The sequence below is a fragment of the Sapajus apella genome, unplaced genomic scaffold (assembly GCF_009761245.1).
Source record: "Sapajus apella isolate SASKATOON/1434 unplaced genomic scaffold, GSC_monkey_1.0 scaffold18, whole genome shotgun sequence".
Lineage (NCBI taxonomy): Eukaryota > Metazoa > Chordata > Mammalia > Primates > Cebidae > Sapajus > Sapajus apella.
The window spans coordinates 9,977,544-9,992,148 of NW_022436958.1; positions in this window are offsets into that span (position 1 = coordinate 9,977,544).

Sequence of the window (14,605 nt, forward strand, 5' to 3'; positions counted from 1 at the left end):
TATCTACAATGTAATTTTCTACAAGAAAAACAAAAATTAAACTAAGAAAATTTAGCAACAGATGCTTCAGAAATGTCTTCACTTAGGGGTACATATGTTTGCTTTATGAATCTTGTGAGGCTTGAAAATACAACTTTCAAAAATCTTGCAGCCTAGAAATATCATAGCACAAAGAAAGCACCCAAATAAAAGTAACATAAGCAGTGGTCATTAAAGTTATTTCCCCAGTGATACCCTGAATTAATGCTGCAGCATCTACACAAGTGAGTTCCCATTTCTTTCTCTTGTCATTTAATATCTTTTCTCATTTTCATTTTGCATCTTTCTTATGTGGCATTTTTCTTTTTAAATTGTTTTTATAAACTCGGTCTTGCCATTTTTCTTGTCTGTTTCAACTATTCCATATTTGTTATACAATTCATAAATTATTCTTTCTTCAGAACAAAAAGAAATACAGAAATTCAAAATAGAAATAGATTCCAGGATTCTCAGGTGAAATTTCTTGTCTGGTCACTAATGTGGAAGTCCTGAATAATGTAAGGATATATGAAGAAAATTTCTAGCTTCAGCTGCACTAATGGAAACTAGCTTTTGCAAAATACTAGTTTAAGAATGGACTACACAGCAGTTACATGTATTCAAACCCATCTGCAAATATATATATATATATATATATATATATACAAGAAATATATATATATATATATACAAGAAATTTGCCTTTTGGTTCTGTTTAGATGTCTTTTCTCATATATTTAAACATAATTACTTTAGATAATTCCTTTTTTAAAATCCTGATAATGCTATGAAAACACTGAATGCAAATGCATTTAAATTGAGTAAAGTCAAGGATATTGTCTTGATGATGGTTGTCAGGCAATAAATAAATATTAGTGGATTAATTAATTAATCATACAAAATAATAAATGAACTCAAACAATTCCCTAAACATATAAAACGAAATAACTAGACAATTCTGTTGAAATGGACTAACACATAACTGCTGTGCAGTCAACATAAATCAATGATGGGCAATGGGATGTCTACTGGCCACCTGCCTCCAATCTAGATGCTGAACTCTGTGATCTTATTTCAAATAGAAATATTTTGACTTCACAAAAGAGAAGGAAAAGGAATTAGTGAAAAACAGATAAATTTAGAAAAAGAAAGAAAAAAATGCTTTCTATAACCACCTCTGATTAGAAGAGAAGTCCTTTAAGAATATTCTAACTCTGTGCCAAAGAGGTCTAGCAGGGAAAGAAGTGAAATAGGAGGCTGGGAACTGCCCTGGAGAATTAACCCTGCACGAAATAATGCCAAAGGCCTTTAGTCCCAGTTCATCTAAACCAAACACTGATGCCTGCGGTTGTTTTGGAAAATGGGGGTGACAGCCCTGCCCTGGCTTGTACAATTTGTCATTGTTTGCTATAAACAGAAATGATCACAATCATTAGAAAAAAAGGTATAATAAAGAAGGCCTACTTTGGTCCTTTCATTATTTCTGGTTTCAAAAATAAAGCTTGTCATAGGGTAAGCACTCAGAAAATGGGTTATGGAGAGAAATTAATACCTTCTAGCCACAGATGTGATAATAGTTGGGTGACTCTCATTAAGTTACTTAATCTATCTCAATATATTTCTCTACCTATAAAGTGGGAATAATAATACCCATCTCTGAGTGTTTCATGGATGCCAGCCAATAAAGATGAATACATTCCATGAACTCTTAAGGAGTATGGAAACAAAGGTCTGAAAAATAGCAAAGCTTTCTCCATGCCAAATGTGCCACTCGCTTGCATTTTTTTCTGTGTTCTAAGCCACATTATTGAAAAATAATTAACATATAATGTATTGCACATAAAGTTTGATATATCTTGACATATGAATACACATGCAGAAACATCACCACAATAAAAATAATAAACATATCCATCACTCTCAAATGTTTTCTTGCACCTCTCCTCCCCACTTCCCACCACTTCTTCCTCTAAACACTGACTTGCACTATTTCTATAAATTACTTTCCATTTTCTAGAATTCTATATAAATGCTATCTTACGGGGTGTGCTCTGATTGTCTTTCCAATTTCTTTCACTTGTCATAATTTTTGTTTGAGATTCAGCCACACTTTGGCGTGTATCAGTAGTTCATTACATTTTATTGCTGAACACATTCCATTATATGCATATGTCATAATTTGTTTATATACTTAAGTGACAGTGGGTATGGGTTCAATGATTTAAGGAATCAAAAATAAAGGCAAAGGAAGAAGTTGATACTACAGATAATATGCTCACTAGGGCATTGTTTTTTGATGTCAGTGGTGTTTGCAGTATGCCTAGAACTAGCTACTGTCACCTAAAGTGCCTAATTTCTCTTCCATGCAGTCTCTCTTCCTTCAACAGGCTAGTTTGGGCATGTTTACATGGCAGTGTGACATTCCAAACTCACCAAGGAATAAAAAGGAAGATATATGCTATTTGAGGCCCAGACTCTGAAGAAGGGAAAATAGAGATAAAAGCATTTCTTCAGTTGTACATCTCTGAATTGATATTTCATTTCCTTATTTCCACTTTTTAAATAAAGTAAATGTATTGTTGAAGAGTAACATATATATAATATAAACATAAGTGACATATTTTAATTGTATACCTTAATGAATATTTACAAAGCAAACATACCTGTTTAAACATCATCCAGATCATGAAATAGTCCACTGTGAGCCTCAAGGATAGTATCTGAATTAGTGACCGTCCCAACAAAGTACTGTTTTTGATTTTTAACAACATAGTACTATCAATTTTTGGACCTGTATATACATGGCATCATGCAGTATATATTCTTTCTGTTCTGGATACCTTAAGTCAATATTAGTTTGAGGGAGTCACCATGATATTAAGGTATATGAATATAAAGAGTACGTTTGTAAATAATCCATTGATGGATATTTACAGTTTTAGAGTTTTAGGCTATTAGAAATAAGGTTGATATAATATTTTCCATGTATTTTTGACACGTGTGTACAAATTTCTGGTGGATATATGCTTGAGAATATTGGATATGTATACTATAAAATTGTTTCCGAAGCAGTTGTACAATTTATGTTCCTACAGCAATTCAAGAATAGCCCAGTTACACTTCTATCTCATCAACATTTGTTATTACTTAAAAAAAAGAAAGAGAAAAAAGAAAAACACTGTAGCAATACTGAAATGTGTAGTATATCTTTCCATCGTGATACCTTTTTTTTCTTTTGAGACAGTGTCTCACTCTGTCGCCCAGGCTGGAGTGCACTGGCATGATCTCGGCTCACTGCAACCTCTGCTTCCCAGGTTCAAGCGATTCTCCTGCCTCAGCCTCCTGAGTACCTGGGATTACAGATGTGCACCACCAAGTCTGGCTAATTTTTGTATTTTTCAGTAGAGACGGGTATTCACCATTTTGGCCAGGCTGATCTCAAACTCCTGACCTCGTGATCTGCCTGCCTTGGCCTCCCAAAGTGCTGAGATTACAGGCATGAGCCACTCTGTCCGACCTCATTTGAGCTTTAATTTGTATTTTCAGGGTGAATAATGATCTGAGCAACTTTTCATATGTTTATTGCTATTTGGATATTCTCTTAAGAACACAGTAAGACTTCTGCATGTGTATATATATATGCATATATATAGTGTGTGTGTGTATGTGTGGTCAGATATGTCGTTGTCTGTCTTTATTTTATTGATTTGTAGAGGCTATTTAGGTATACTGGTTATGAGCATTCTCTTTCAGGTATCTTTTACAAAAATAGTTTGTCCTACTTAGAAGTTTACCTGTTCACTTTATTTCCGGTGTTTTTTGTTAAAGAGAAGTTATATTTATTGAAGAACTATTTGCCAATATTTTTCTATATAGTTATTGCTTTGGCTGTCTGGTTTAAGAAACATTTGCATAACTTCAAGGTTATGAATATATTTTCCTACAGGGCTTTTCAGGACTCTTTAATTTTCACGTATCTGCATTTCACATGGAGTTGAATTGTGTGTGTGGTGTCAAGTATGAGTTAAGATAAATTATTTTTCTATATAACTATCCAATCTCAACTATGTGTGTGTGTATATATATAAGTATATATGATATTTTAATATTCTTGTACTAATGCTACATTACCGTAATTACTATATTTTAAAATATAAATTTTTATAGGGTGGTAAAAGTTCTTCACATTTTCATTACTTTTCTTTCTATATATTAGACTTTTGGAGTTATTACAAAATGTTTAAGAATATAATTTTCTAACTATTTGTTGCTTTGGGAATGTAGAAATAAAGTTTGCATATTACCATTGTACATAGGAACTTTACAAAATTAATTATTAATACTGTTTGACTATACATATTTTAGATGATCTATATTCACAATTGAGTCTCTATAACTAATTATGTTTTTAAGTAATTATTTTCCTTTTCAATGCTGATAAATTTTACTTCTTTTTTTGATTTATTATATTGGTTAGGACAGCCAATATAATGTTTAATCTGTGTAGTGAAAGTGGCCATCCTTCTTTCATTCCCAGATTAAAGGGAAATGTTTTCAACATTTCATTACTAAGTATAGTGTTTGCCACATTTGGGGGAATAAACATCATTTATGGAAACTTTCTTAAGTTTCTACTCTGCTAAAAATAAATTAGTATTGGATTCCATCAAATTTTTGTCTCTATGTACTGTTTCCTCTTGCTTTTCCTAAATTGTGTAGTTAATTATTTTGATGGAATTTCAAACTTTAACTTACTATGGCATTTACTGAAATACCGTGCTCTTTTCCTTTTAATTTTTTATTTGATTTGGGGTACACAAAAGTTATTTGCTATTTTTTCTTTTTCTTGCATATGCAGGTGAGAAATGGACTTGTGATTTCACTTTCTTGTTTTTCCCTTGTTGAATTTTGCCGTAAATATTATGCTTGCCTTATCAAATAAATATTGATACATTTCATTATGAATAAAAATAAATGTTGGTACATTTCATAAACACAACATATTAAAAAGGATATTTGTTATTTTCATCACCAATCTCATCAGAAGGTGTTTTTAACTATTGGAGAGCTATCAAGCTAATGGTATTAGAGATAAGTTTTCAATAATTCTAATTTTTTCTTGAGAGTTCAAATTTTATGATTGGCAACAAACACTACTAACTCTTTTGCTTCTAGTGATAAGTTCATTTGATTTATTCTTAAGTAAATGTCTGCCAGACACCAGGTTTGAATTTCTATATTTCCTTGTCAGTCATTCTTTTAAGTAAAAAATAATGCTTCATGTAAAAAATAGTTCAGCTCACAACCCAAATAATTGTATATATGCTTTTCTTTAAGATAGCCATCATATTTTGGATTTCAGGAGAATAGCGTTATATGGGTCTCCCATTCAACACACAGGATAGTAATGATGTCTATTCAAGGACATTCTTAAGTGAAACTGTTTTTGGTTGTTTTCCTTTGAGTGTATGAAAATACAATGACTACTGATATCATTTAGTGCCACTGTTTTGATTCAGGCCAAAATACCAGCTGTTTTATCCATCATTACTTTTGCACAGAGTAGATGTCAATTCAGTGACAATGATAAATAATGATAATTAGGAAAATAGTTTCAATTCTGTGGACCCCTAGAAGGCTCTCAGTGATTCCCAGGGGTTCATGGACCATACTTTGAAAATGATTGTCACAGAGTTTAGAGTTCACAAAACTCATATTTGATCGACTGGAATCAACTATCAATTAGAACTATTACCAAATCCCAGACAAATGCAAGGAATTTAGAATAGTTTTATTCCGTTCATGCCTCTAATGCCTTTTATGTTAATATTGTCATATATTTAAATATATTATCTATTATCAAAACCTATAAAAGATTATTATTGCTTTGTACAGTCAATATTTATGTGGATTTATCCTCAAGTCTGCCATTTCCATTGCTCTTTATTTTTTGGTGTATATTTGTATCAAATACACCAAAAAATCTGGAACCATTTTTCTTTTGCCTGAAATGTCCTTTAGAAGTTTCATCTCCATGAGCTCCAAAGAATAAAATTTTTGTTTTCATATTATTAAATTCATCTTTATTTTCCCTTTATTTTTGTAGAATATTTTTAGTGAAGGTAGAATTTTAGGTTGTAATTTATTATTGCTGTTGTTTTATTATTTTTAATATTTTATAGCTGCTATTCCACTGTCTTCTCCTTTCTACTGTTTCTCAGTCTTATCTGCATTCCTGTTGTCTGATTACTTCAAAGACGTGTTTTGCTTGTTAGGCTTATATTTTGTCCACTTTTTCTACTTGTTGTTGGCAAGGCTTTTTTTTTCTCTTACAGGATACTCCATCATAACTGGGAGCAGAAATCTCTTCTAATTATTTTTTAATCATAAACTAAAATAATGGAAGAAAGGTTATATCTAATTCTAATTGCATTTAATTATTTTAAGTATTCAGCTACTTCAATATTTGTTTAACCTTGATAACTAGAAGATTTGAGAGAAAATAACTTAGCTACATTTAATCTGTACACACATTGCTTCCTGTGGGTTCTAAGGCAGAAAGCTAAAATTCGTCTTTGTGTCAGACTCATATACTTTGGAATGAATCATTTTGATAAACCCTCTTAGTCATGAATATGGAAGCCAAGTACCTTCACATTATTTTGGCAGCACGCCCAAATATTTGTTGAGTAATAAAAATGCCAGTTCTTTAAGAGGTTGATAAGTATTTTCATTACAGTGTGAAAGATTATACCAGTTGAATAGTGTGAAATGGGCATCTCATCAAAGGGACTGTTTGTATATTATGAAGGAATATTCAGCATCCCTTGTAAAGAAGTCTGAGGAAAGAGACAGAGAAAATCGAGCAATTGAAAATAGAGCGGCTCATGGAAGGAAGGGAATAGGATAACAAGGCAAAGGAAAAGAGGGGCTAGCCAATAAGTACCTCCTCGGTGTAAAGGGAAAAACAACGAACTACAGGAAAAGAGAAGATGGCTAGATGATTTTCATTATTCCATTTTTTAAATTTTAATTTTTTTTTTTGCCTAATGAAATTCTCTGAAAGAACTATAGTGGTGATCTCCAGAGCATGTACTCGATGGAGACATTTGAAGTGGCACAGAGGAGCAAAGATGATGTCACTGGATGTTGCCTGAGAGGGGCAGTTTACAGCCAGAGATGGAAAAAACATCAAGAGATGTCTGCATTTCCCAGTGATTCTGGCAATTACTTGAGAAAGTCACTGGACTTATTATGCTATTTCCATAGTGGACTTGAGTTATTTTATTTTTATACAAAAAGAAAAAAGTAATTTCAAAAAGACAGAAAATGTGGGCATACTTCAGTTCCAACATCTATAAATAAAAGGAGCAAATTAATGCATTTATGTAGACAAAGTCCTCGTCGGGGGACATTTTATTCTTAAAGAATAAGGCAAAACAATCTATACTTATAACTAAAATACTAAAATATACAATCACATGGTAAATATGTCTAAACTCAATATTCGTTTGTTTCCATTTTTAGAATTAACACCTGTAAGTCTTTGATGATATGCTGGAACTACGAGCAAAGTAATTCCTATTGATAAGAAATTCCAGCCTTTAACCCAGAGAGTTGCCTAGAATAAACGGGCCTCTGGTTAGAGCTTCTAATACATAAGTTAAGTAGATTTTTAGTTATGCTCTTTTCTGTGGAACCACAGAATGGCAAGTCTCTAAAACTTGGAAACTTCAAAGCATTGTTGGAAATTGATTTATAGCGTAAAACTCTACATGCTATTTGGAGGGAAGGTAAGTTTTCTTCTCTTTCGTTCATTCTTCTTAAAAATGTCTACAAATGTTAAAGGAAATTTTTGCGATTTGCAGAAATAGGGTGAAACAAATCTATATGCATATTACACTAAACCACTGAGAAAAACACGCAAAAAAGCAGTCAACCAACTAGTTGCTTCAATCCTACATATATTATTTTCTAATTGTTTGAGTGAAATATTTAATAAACCTAAAAAAAATCTTTATGGTTTGGTATCAAAATAACATTATTTTATTCATTTAATTTTTCCACTTTTAAATAGAGAATCCTACCATTCTTTTTCCCCTCTCTCACTCTCTGTCTCTTCCCTCCAATGAATATGTATTTGACATATGCATATATGTCAGATGGACATTAATCCAAATGTACTTATTTGTGTATCTACATTTGATATTCATACAGATAGATATACATATAATAAATACATAATTTATCTATTGGTCTCATATTTTTATGATTTTCTTTTCAGTTCCAAGCACACATTCAATTCAATAGATTTATTAACCAGCTGTTAGTAATGTGTTACAATGTTGAAGCAGCCATGGACTTTGTTCCATGTCAGTTGTGTTGGCTTAGGCTGACACATAGCTACCAGGCATGATGGATCAAAGTAATTAAAGTTGCAATCATTTACCTTTCTATGTTCAATGTCAACTCAGCCTTCACCCTGAGTTCCTATTATTTTAATATCGCCTGACGTGCGTGTGCACGCCCCCACTTGTGTATGTGCTTGTGAATAATACAGAAGTGTAATTACTTTTTTGTTTTGAAAGAATGTCAGCGTTCTCATTTTAAAATTTGCTTGTGTATTATTAAACCTTTACAGCACTAAGATAAAAAACCTTAGCTTTCAATGAATTTACATTTCATCAAAATCTAGGACTATCTTCGCCTTGGTATGTTAGGTAAGAATCATTAGTAGGTAGAAATTATGTCCATATATAGAATTATAGAAGTTAGAAGAAAGTTTCCATGGTCCTCTCATCAATTCTTCTGCACTAAACCAGATCAATATGCATCCATCTATGAAAGTTGGTAATATAATCAACTTCTTACAGATTTCTCGCGTGAGGACATTGCTTATAATTTGTTTGTACCTCTAGAAGTCAGCGTTTCTGAATAAAGAAAATAGACATAAGATGATTGGTTTAGATTAAAATTTGAGTTTCCAGCAGAAGTTCACTTTATTTACATGATGTTCAGTTTTGAACACTAGCAAAGTTGACAGACTCCAGGCAACATTTGTTTTTACTAATTAGTAGTTTTTGTTTTCTAGAGGCTAACAACTAAGACTATAGCCGGATATACATTTTAATGGTACAATCAACACCACATTAACACTTACCAGGGGAATCTATTCAATGACACCTATTAATAGTCTCCACTCCCAACAGTTGGTTTTACACCTTGGCTTTATTTTGTTTGATCTTGCCCTAACACTTTTAATTTGCCATACTTAAATGCTTATTTTTAACTTCTTGGTAATGTTTGTACTTACTCAACTAGATGTCAGCTGACAAAGGTCATCATATTTATTTATCTGAATTATTTTAATTTATCTTTTTCAATTTGCTTGTTTAGTAGCAGCTTAGGTGCAAGTGAATGGTACTTATATAATACTTACTAAAAAAGAGCCCCAGTGTTTTTCAATATGAAAAAAAAATAGGCCTGTGTTATCATATAACTATTATTTGGGAACAATATTGATCAATGGGATTACTAACTGTACTAACTATATCAGTTAAAGAATTAGGTCCTTATCAGATTTATGGAAATAATAATACACTCATTGTTCGTATTTGATTAGTGTCATGCATTAATTGCTTTTTGTTGATAGATGGCTTTAGGATAATATATTTGTTCCAAGTTTCCTACATGAAACATTCTTTTGATCCTGAAAGTTATCCTGTTAGGATCTCCTAGCCTCTGGCATTCAGTTGCTTAAAGCAGCATGTTCATTTAGCGGTGGATGCTGCAACACTTTAATGCAGCATTCAGACAGAACAACTTTGAGACATGTGATAAATTAATAAAGCAGGATTCTTTTCATAGAGCTCCCTTGCCTCTTTAAGTCACTGAAAGATTACCACATGCATTAATTTTGTGGCTTTTAAAAACAGAATTCACAACAAATTGTCTGGCCTTTTAGTTAGGCTGAACTTTCTGGCCCATGAATGCCAACTGTAAAAGTTAGCTGGAGTAGTTAGCCTGTATTTGTTGGACTTTCCATAAAGCAATTGAGTGTAGAGAAAAAAATGGAGAATTGATAAATGGCATTTGTGTGTGTGTGTGTGTCTCTGTGTGTGTGTGTGTGTTTGTATATGTGTGTGTACATATATCTATTTTTTTCACTTTGCAATGTGTGGGTATGAAACAAAGTTAAGACTATTGTCTACATTTACCATTATTAAAAAAATCAAAGACATCTTAACAAAAAATGTGTAACAGTTATAATTTAAAATTAAGAAACAGATTTTCTGAAATCGACAATTGGCGAACTTACCCAACAATACATTTTAGAATTTTTATATTTTAAAATATAAAGGCCAATGATACAATATTGGTCTGGGTACATATTTAACCATATGTAAATCTGTATTTGAGAAAATAACAACAGGATATGAGTTTCAGTTTAGCTCTTCATATTTTTATTTATTCTTAAAGATTAAAACAAACTCCCCTTTCTGTGGCCCTATTATCCCATTTTTAACCCCTGCAAAACAGAGAATGAAAAGTAAAAATGTGCAATGATGTAAAGTTAAATTTGACTATGATGTAGGAATTGAGGCCAATTTTAAAAATGAGAACTGTAACCAAGTTACAAGTATATCAACCACTAATACTGAGTACCAATAGTCTTCTTCATGATCTCTTTTTGGTGTTAGGTTGCTATGAAATAGTTAGCAACATCAAACATAACATCAGAAAGTAATCTGAGAAATGGTCCCAGATGACTATTATGGACACTTTCTGTATCCTGGGAATGCTTCAATTCTTCCAAATATCCAATATACATTTATTGGAAGCAAAATGACATTTATTTAGAAATTATGCACAGGGAAATTTGCATTTCTATATATCTAACATTTATTGTTTCTGCCAACTTGCATCAATATATTTTATTTGCTCAATTTTGATACTATTTTGGGGACTAAATCTGGTTAAACATAACTTAAAACATCAGTTCTTAACCTTTTTTTCCTGCTTGGCACAGACACACTACGTATCTAATGATGTTCTTAACCTTTCAAAAATAAATACAAGTATATAATTGTACATTAAATACCAAGGTTTTTATCAATCCATTATAATTCACTGAAGGGTCTTGACTAAAATCTTGTAAGCTTAAGAAATGTATTAACTACTTAAAGTGTCTTTTGGTATTTTGACTTTCAGTAGGATTAAACAAAAAAAGAGATCCCAAATAAACAACATACGCCATAGTTAGTGATGTATCTTTTATATCAAGTATATAAAAAATTTTCAGGAAAAACTGATATGTATGGTACAATGAATGTTTTTTAGACCTAAGAAGTACAAGATAAATTCTGGAATGATAAAGATGAATTTTTTTTTGTAATATAGGATTTTCTACCTCACTCAACTTCCAAAGTATGCATGAATTTATTTATTAATGTATGCATGAATGTATATATTCTTTAGAATCATCTATTTAACAACTGATTTGAAGTCAGAGCCTCACATTAAACCTGGCTATGTTAAGGAGTATCACCCATACTGACTTAGGACTCTTTTTTTAATCTAGGAAAATGTTGAGGTTTTAAGTATCTGGTAGACTTTGCCAAGATTGATTTCTAAATTTAGATATCAGAACTTTTGTTATGTATAAAATTCATAACCATCTCTTCCATAAATTAATGATTTGCATCCCACTTTGAAATGCAGCTACCTCTCAATAGATCTGATTTTAAATATTACCTTTGAAAATATTGGAAAAAATCATGTATTTTTAAATCATTTTCTATATAGTGAGAAATACAAACTTTCTGACCTTTCACCCCTTATTTCTTCACACACACACAGAGCTTCCAAAAATTCTAACATTTCTATGGTAATGTCTGCTGAACATTTTTGGCAAGCACATGTTAATAAGGTGTTAAATACAGCACAGTGTTGGTGATATTTGGAGAAGGCAACTATTTTAGACATTGGAGGCCAGAGGCGGAAGGTGCCAGAAGAGTATGCACATACATCTCAAATCTGCAGAAATACAGGTGTTGGAGAACTTCAGGCTTCACTCAACCATGGGATTGGAAAATTGGAGATTTGAAACAGTCATATTTAGTTTTCTTGGGCAAACAGGTCCTGTCTGACCTATGAGTTAAAGGAGACATATTTTTTAATGCAGTGAATCAATTATTGAGTGATGGACATTCTGCAGTACCTCTTGGTGTCTTATAAAGCATAATCGTTTGCATATGCAGAATTTCAATACGTAAAACTACATAAAGCATCTGCCTTACTGTTAGAAATATACAAATATAAGGCAGTCATCAAGGAATATCTGCATAAGTCAAATTTTTTCAATGCTTACAAAATTATCTGTATATATCAAAGAAAAAATTTGTATTATAACTGCACTATAAACACAATTTTTTAGTATTTACAGTACATTGGCAAAGGATTTAAATAAATGTATATCATTTTAGATTCTTATTTTTTAATTTTCTCTGTATGGTCTTAGGCGTCCAAATATTATTATGTGCATGGATCCTTTTTTAAAATAACAGGTAGTTGAAAAAGTACAAACCCAATGTTTTGCTTATGCTATTACACTGCCCACATTTTTTGCATCCTGCAAAAGAAAGGCCATACTTTGGAAAATGTCCCTATGTAAATGAACCTGTGAAAATATGGCATCTTTCTGTGTATGCACAAATAACATATTAATTGCCAGATTTTTTTCTAATTTCATGTAGAGTAAATTCAATATTATACTTAAATATAACATAAATTTAAAATGGATTCCAATATGTTATGTACTTTTATATATTTCTAACATATGTCACTCAATATTCACATGGTGGATAAAGAATGCTTCTTACAGTAATTTCTCATTTCAAGCATGTCAAAATTTATAAAAGGGATAATGTTAACAAAATTATACCTAACACTGCTGAACAGAAAGGTGGAGGTAGCATTGTGAGCCATCTGGAACTCTCAATAGATGGCTACAGACACTCCCCAACAGGAACACAAGAAAGACACTCCTTCCCTCTATGGGGAACAGGAAACATCTGTTTAGTTTTCTTGAAACGTTGCCAAGTATACATTACAGCAGGTAGCATCAGGTCAAACTGTGTAACCAAAGGCAAGCACTAATTGCATTTAATATATACACAGTTTTTAATGACTGTGATGCTTTATGTCAAAAAAATTTAAATATTTTTTTAAACATTGGAATTATAAGCATTTTGAATGTCTTTAGGAGAAAAACTACATTCATTTTTAGAAAGTTTTTACTAGCAAATACAATTTTCCTTAGTTAGATATCTCAGCTTTTATACATTCATGCCTGTCGTTCTTCTGTTTTGAACATTTTAAACATTTTACAAATTTAAAAATAAAATTTTAAAAATACAGTCTCTTAAAAAATTTTAGGTGATATGAGAATAAACTTTTTGCCAATATATTGTTAAACATCTTTCCTTCATTTACTTGCCTATTCAGCCGAAGAAGATAAATTTAGAAATTTATGGCAATATTTCTTCAAGTGTAATGGCTATAAATGGTACTATATAACTCATAAATAATTATTATCAGGAAAAACTGTGTAATTTAAAATATTACAAATAAAATTAATGTATACTAATATCTCTAAATAAGATAACTTATACAAAATTTGACTACCCAAATGTGTAGGTATGAGCTTATTTTTTAAAGTGCATACATTTACAAGGCTACAACAATATTATAAAGTAGAATCTGATTAATTTACATAAAGATTAAAGAATTTTCTTAAAAATCTTTATTTTTCCATCTGTAATTGAATCAGAGTAGGCCTAGAATTTTTTGTACAATTTTTTTCTTTACTTTTATTTCTGTAAATATCCAACAGCAAAATTGTGTTTAACTATTTTGCTTCCAAGAGCCATTAAAAGATGCTATCAATCATTAGGTCATTGGTTGTATATACTTGATTTTTATTTTAATGTAATTCAACACTTTAAAAAGTCAGAATTAGTAAGAAATAAAATTCACATTTTGACATATCTTCTCTCACATTTCTACTTTAAAATACTGTTTTAGTGTGTTTAGTATTTCAATAAAGGAATACCTGAGGCTATATAATTATGAAGAAAAGTGGTTTATTTAGCTCATGATCCTGCTGGCTAGAAGACTGGGCATCTGCTGAAAGCCTGAGACTGCTTCACCTCCTGATGGAGGGTGAAAAGGAGCTGACGAGTGCAGAGATCACACGGTGTGACAGGAAGCAAGAAAGAGAGGGGAGAAGTGCGAGGCTCTTTTAAACCACCAGCTCTCACCTTAACAAACAGAGTGAGGCCAGGCGCGGTGGCTCACACCTGTAATCACAGCACTTTGGGAGGCCAAGGCGGGTGGATCACGAGGTCAAGAGATCGAGACCATCCTGGTCAACATGGTGAAACCCCGTCTCTACTAAAAATACAAAAATTAGCTGGGCATGGTGGCGCATACCTGTAGTCCCAGCTACTCGGGAGGCTGAGGCAGGAGAGTTGCTTGAACCCAGGAGGCGGAGGTTGCGGTGAGCCGAGATCGCGCCATTGCACTA